We start from the raw sequence: 6000 nt of genomic DNA, 5'->3' as shown, positions 1-6000 counted from the left end.
CTGAGAAAAGAAGAGAGAGGCCAAACTCCCTCTGAGTCAAGTCCTGGTGAAGCCAAGGGGAAGGTGGGAATGATGCCAATTGCAGGTAACTGCATGCAGGGCCCGGCTGGTTGCCCAATTTATGCCCCCCCCGACTTGAATGAAGCCTGCCTATGCCCGGTCCATGGGCCAGGCGCCCTCCCTCCACTTGTCCCATTGGCTCCTGTGCCCAGGCCAGGTCATCATGGCAGCCACCCTGTCCCAGTCCCTGCACCCTGCAAATGGCGCCCTCTGGTGATTTGGGAGGGTTGGGCTTGCAGAAGCAGTTCAAGGGGCAGAGGGCAAGGGGCAAGGTGACTGAAAACACAGAGTTATCAGGTGGAGTTTAAAAGGCTGCAACTTTACTGATTACAGCTTTACAGAACATTGACACCACATGAGGCTTGGATCCAAGCACTGGTTGACCTGTCTGCTAGGTGATGATCTCACATCCCCTCAGCACGCCAGTTGAGGATGAAATCACTGGATGGCAGTCAGTGAGAATCTATGTGACTGTGAGCTTCTACGTGGTTCTCCTGCTATCTGGGAGTGAGCGTGCCCCAGCAGCCCCCAAGCTGGGCTTGCCCCTTCTGTGCCTAGCTCCTAAGATCCCTTAAGGGTATCCTGATCTATGGGGAAACAGGGCAGGCTGGCTGTGTTTCCCCTCAATAGGATCTGTGCCCCATGCCAAACTGCCACAAGAGCCCCAAAGCAGCTCCTACCAAAGCTCCTAAAGCTGCAACCAACCCTTTAGACTATCCTGCAGCCAAAGATCTTTCCCCCAACTGAGCAGATGTGCACGATTGGGACAGAACAGCTTCACCATGTGAAAAGAAATTTCCCAGTGTTGAATCACCCGACCCCCTCCACCGAGTCCACAAAGCATCCCTCAGCCTTTGCCATCTGTCTTCATAATCCTCTTTAATTCTTGCGACAGTATTTGCAGCCATGTCATTCGTTCCCACATGAATCAGCACAAACAGGTACTTATCAGCAGGCTTGATGAGTTTTGGCAGTCGGTCGGTAATATCCTGAATTCTGGCCCCCGGCAAGCAACACAAGTCAAGGAGAAGAAGAAAGAGTCTATTTCCCTTCTGAGCCTCCTCTCAGATCTACGGTACAAACCCGAAGATGTTAACGAAGAAGACGCTCTGGTCCACTTGAGCTCAAGAATCGTTTTGAAGTGCTAGAGATGGTAACGGAAATGAGAGTGGAAGGAGAACTGCAAAGACCTGGAAGAAGGTGTGCAGAGGATATGGGGCCACACGGAAGTGGAAAAAAAACACGGAAGATGGTAGTCATCGGGGACTCTTTGCTCAGGGGTATGGAATGCCATGTCTCTGGGCCAGATCCCCTATTCCAAGAGATGTGTTGCTTGCCAGGGACCAGAATTCAGGATATTACCGACTAACTGCCGAAACTCATCAAGCCTGCTGATAAGTACCTGTTTGTGCTGATTCATGTGGGAACAAATGACACGGCTGTGAATACTGTAGCAAGAATTAAAGAGGATTATGAAGCTCTTGGGAGGCAGTTGAAGACTTTGGGGGCTCAGGTGGTATTCTCTTCTATCCTTCCAGTCATAGGAAGAGGAACGCGCAGGGAGCGGACCATACTCGAGGTGAATTGTTGGCTGACATGGTGGGGCCGGCAGGAGCGCTTTGGATTCTGGGATCATGGGATAGGTTTTCTTAGAGAAGGGCTTCTAGCACATGATGGGCTTCACCTCTCAAGGGCAGGGAAGAAAACGTTTGGAACGAACCTGGAGAACTTCATCAGGAGAGCTTTAAACTGATGCTGCAAGGGGAAGGGGACAATCAACATGGCGATTTCAATGATGAAGAGAAAACAGTGGGGACCCACCTGGGTAGGATAGGTCAAACAAAGGTACAAGGCTACAAGTGTCTATATACCAATGCCCAAAGTTTGGGTAATAAGAAAGAAAAGCTTGAGCTTCTATTTCAAACAGAGGGCTACGATATAGTAGGAATTACTGAGACTTGGTGGGATGATTCCCATGACAGGAATGTGCTAGTGGATGGGTACGAGTTGTTCAAGAAAAACCAGAACGGTAGAAGAGGATGTGGAGTGGCATTGTATGTAAGGAGAGGGCTTGATTGTCAAGAAGTTATGGAGAATGGGGTGGACAGCCCAGTGGAAAGCATATGGGTAGAAATAAGGGGAGGAAGGACAAAGGGTATTATCGTTGGAGTCTGCTATAGACCACCTGACCAGCGAGAAGAAACGGATGCTGCCCTCTTTGAACAGATTGGTAGAGTATCCAGACATCAGAAACTTGTAATTATGGGTGACTTCAACTTCCCCGACGTGTGCTGGGATACAGGCTCAGCAAAGCATCATGAGTCACGCAATTTCCTGACCTGCCTGGCCGATAACTTCCTTTTTCAAAAGGCGGAGGAAGCTACAAGGGGCTTGGCCATACTAGACTTGATATTAACAACAGGGAAGAATTGGTAGATGAGATGAAGGTGGTGGGGACCTTCGGGGGAAGTGACCATGTCCTTCTTGAATTCCAGTTGCTGTGGGGAGCCAAGGAAGTTCGTAGCCAGACTCGTAGGTTAGATTTTCGTAGGGCCAGCTTCGATGATCTCAGAGGCTTGATGAGAGTCATTCCATGGGGGAGTGTGCTGGAAGGGAAAGGAGCGAGTGAAGGGTGGGATTTTCTCAAACACGAGCTTTTGCAAGCTCAAGCCCTCACTATCCCGGCAAGATGGAAACATGGTAAGGGCTCCAAGAAACCGATGTGGATGTACAGTGAGCTCCAGAATAAGCTAAGGGAGAAAAAGGAAATGTTCCGGAAATGGAGAGAAGGACAGACCTCTAAAGAGGAGTATATGAGGGTTACTAGGTACTGCGGATTAGCCATCAGGGAGGCCAAAGCTCAGTACGAGCTGGGTTTGGCCAGGAGGGCTCACTACAATAAGAAAAACTTCTACAGATATGTGAGAAGCAAACGCAAGGTAAAAGAGGCAATTGGACTGCTGTTGGGAGTAGATGGAGAAACTCTGATGCAGGACAGAGAAAAAGCAGACAGGCTTAATGACTTTTTTGCCTCTGTTTTCTCCCTGAAGAACTCAGGCACATCTAGAGATAGTAGAAAATGTGGCAGGACACTTGAGTGGCTAATTGACATTGACAGAGAGGTTGCGGAGAGGCATCTGACTGCACTGGATGAATACAAATCCCCTGGGCTGGATGGGGTGCACCAAGAGTGCTGAAAGAACTTTCTAGAGAACTTGCAGAACCCCTGTCCATCATCTTCAAGGCCTCCTGGAGGACTGGGGATGTGCCGCAAGATTGGAGAAGAGCGAATGTTATCCCAATTTTTAAGAAAGGGAAGAAGGATGTCCCGGGAAACTACAGGCCAGTCAGTCTGACTTCTGTTGCTGGAATGATATTCAAGCAGATTTTAAATGGATCAATCTGTAAGCATCTGAAGGACCACTCAGTGATCCGGGGAAGTCAGCATGGTTTTGTCCCTAACAGATCTTGCCAGACCAACATGGTTTCCTTCTTGGACTGAGTGACCAGCTTACTGGATTGGGGGAACTCTGTTGACGTGATTTATCTGGATTTCAGTAAAGCTTTTGATAAGGTCCCCCATGACATTCTGATGGGCAAACTGGAAGACTGTGGACTGGACTATAGGACAGTTCAGTGGATAGGGAACTGGTTAGAGGACCGTACCCAAAGAGTGGTGGTCAACGGCGTTTCATCAGATTGGAGGGAGGTGTCCAGTGGGGTGCCACAGGGCTTGGTTTTGGGCCCGGTACTTTTCAATATTTTTATCAATGATCTGGATGAAGGAATGGAAGGGCTGCTTATTAAATTTGCTGATGATACCAAATTGGGAGGAGTAGCAAACACCCAAGAAGATAGAATTAAAATTCAACAAGACCTGAATACTCTGGAGAAGTGGGCAGCTGTGAATAGGATGCAATTCAACAAAGACAAGTGCACAGTATTACATCTGGGCCACAAAAATGGGAAGCACAAATACTGGATGGGGGATACACTTCTGGGCAGTAGTATATGTGAAAGGGATCTTGGGGTAAGAGTGGACTGTAAACTAAATATGAGCAGTCAGTGTGATGCGGTGGCAAAAAAGGCTAATTCAATCCTGGGTTGTATCAAAGGGGCCATAGCGTTGAAATCACAGGAGGTCATAGCCCCTCTCTATACTGCCTTGGTCAGGCCGCACCTGGAGTATTATGTGCAGTTTTGGAGGCCTCACTTCAAAAAGGATGTGGACAAAATTGAGAGGGTGCAGAGGAGAGTGACGAGGATGATCAGGGGTCTCGAGACTGAGCCCTACGAGGAAAGGCTGAGGGCCTTGGGAATGTTTAGTTTGGAGAAGAGGAGATTGAGGGGGGACATGATTGCTTTCTTTAAATATTTGAAAGGCTGTCATTTGGAGGAGGGCAAGGAGCTGTTCCAGTTGGCAGCAGAGGGTAGGACGTGAAGCAATGGGCTTAAATTACATGCACAAAGGTACCGGCTGGATATTAGGAAAAACTTTTTCACGGTCAGAGTAGTTCAAAAGTGGAATCAGCTGCCTAGGGAGGTGGTAAGCTCCCCCTCACTGGCAGTTTTCAAGAAGAGGCTGGATGAATATTTGTCAGAGATGCTTTAGGCTCATCCTGCATTGGGCAGGGGGTTGGACCAGAAGGTCTGTATGGCCCCTTACAACTCTATGAGTTTATGAGTCTATGAGTCTTTTGGCCAAATTGATCTTCTCAGGAGAGGAGGCACCCGTCATGAGCCCCTCTCAAGCAAGTTAGACCAGAACAGGCACATGTTCAGAAAGCCATCCCTCAAGGTCCCCAAGTCCGCCAAGATGGCACACAACAAGTCCAAGCCTAGCTGGGCACCCAGATCATTCTCCTCCAACTGGATCATGAGTGCATCGAGGGGGCCCATCCAGATGGCCCGCTGCAAAAATGTGGGGATGAAGGAGCTCTACCACATACCCCACATGCCAATCCATTGTACAGTTACTGCTCCCTAAAGTTCCAGGTGTTTGTCCCTTCTGGATTCCACCGCGTAGCATCCAGCCCAGTATACATTGCTATTCCTGCAGATCCAGACCACCTTCCAACACTTTGTGGGAACTAGAGACAAACAGGATTAATGGCCAGCCTGCATCATACATATGTTTTATACATGTTAGACTGCCATCTGCCCACTGTGCAGATCTTGGGAGGGGAAAGGCTGAGGCCCGTGACTGCTGTGGTGGCCCCAATTCAAAATGAGTGAGTTTTGGACTCACCAGCTGGCAGGCCTGCAACCTCAAAAGATGCCTTAAGTATGGTGACAAATTGAAAACACGTGAGGGGACCTAACTGTGTGGGCAGGCCGCAAGGTAAGGTGACAGATTGCTGACCAGGCATGGTGAGTGCCTAAACAGATTGCTGACCAGGCATGGTGAGCACCCCAGGAGAAGTGAGTCTCTGCCCTTGCTGGTCAATCTTGGACCATCTCAAATTGAGGTGAACCTGATAACCCCAAAGAGAGACATCCCCTAGCCCAAAAGCCCACCTGAGGTGTCATGATGGGCCACCAGTTCTCCTACCCAGAAGACCCCTAAAAAGGCCAGCACGAAGGCAGCCTCAAACAGCTGAGCCTTGAAAACAAACTGGCAGGTGTGAATGAGCTGACTATTGACCCTGATGAGAATGTACCCAGTGACAGGCCTGCATGAATCACCAGTGAGTGTATTGCTCCACTGTCACTGTAAAGGAATTGCAGGGGTCAGGGAAGCCCTGGGCCTTGCTAAAGGAGATAGCCACCAGATGGCTGCTCATGGTCTTGGTGGCAAAACCCTGCTCCCATAGGAAAGTTAGATAGCGCAAGACCATGAGTAGCATTAGTGAGCCTTGCCCCTGATGTGAGAACCCACCAGCCACAGCCAAAATTTCTGGTTGATGAGGTCCCAATGTGTTCTCACATTATGAGACATGT

This window comes from Eublepharis macularius, chromosome 1, assembly GCF_028583425.1.
Source record: "Eublepharis macularius isolate TG4126 chromosome 1, MPM_Emac_v1.0, whole genome shotgun sequence".
Lineage (NCBI taxonomy): Eukaryota > Metazoa > Chordata > Lepidosauria > Squamata > Eublepharidae > Eublepharis > Eublepharis macularius.
The sequence above is the reverse complement of the archived record's forward strand: the minus strand, read 5'-3'. Positions refer to the sequence as shown.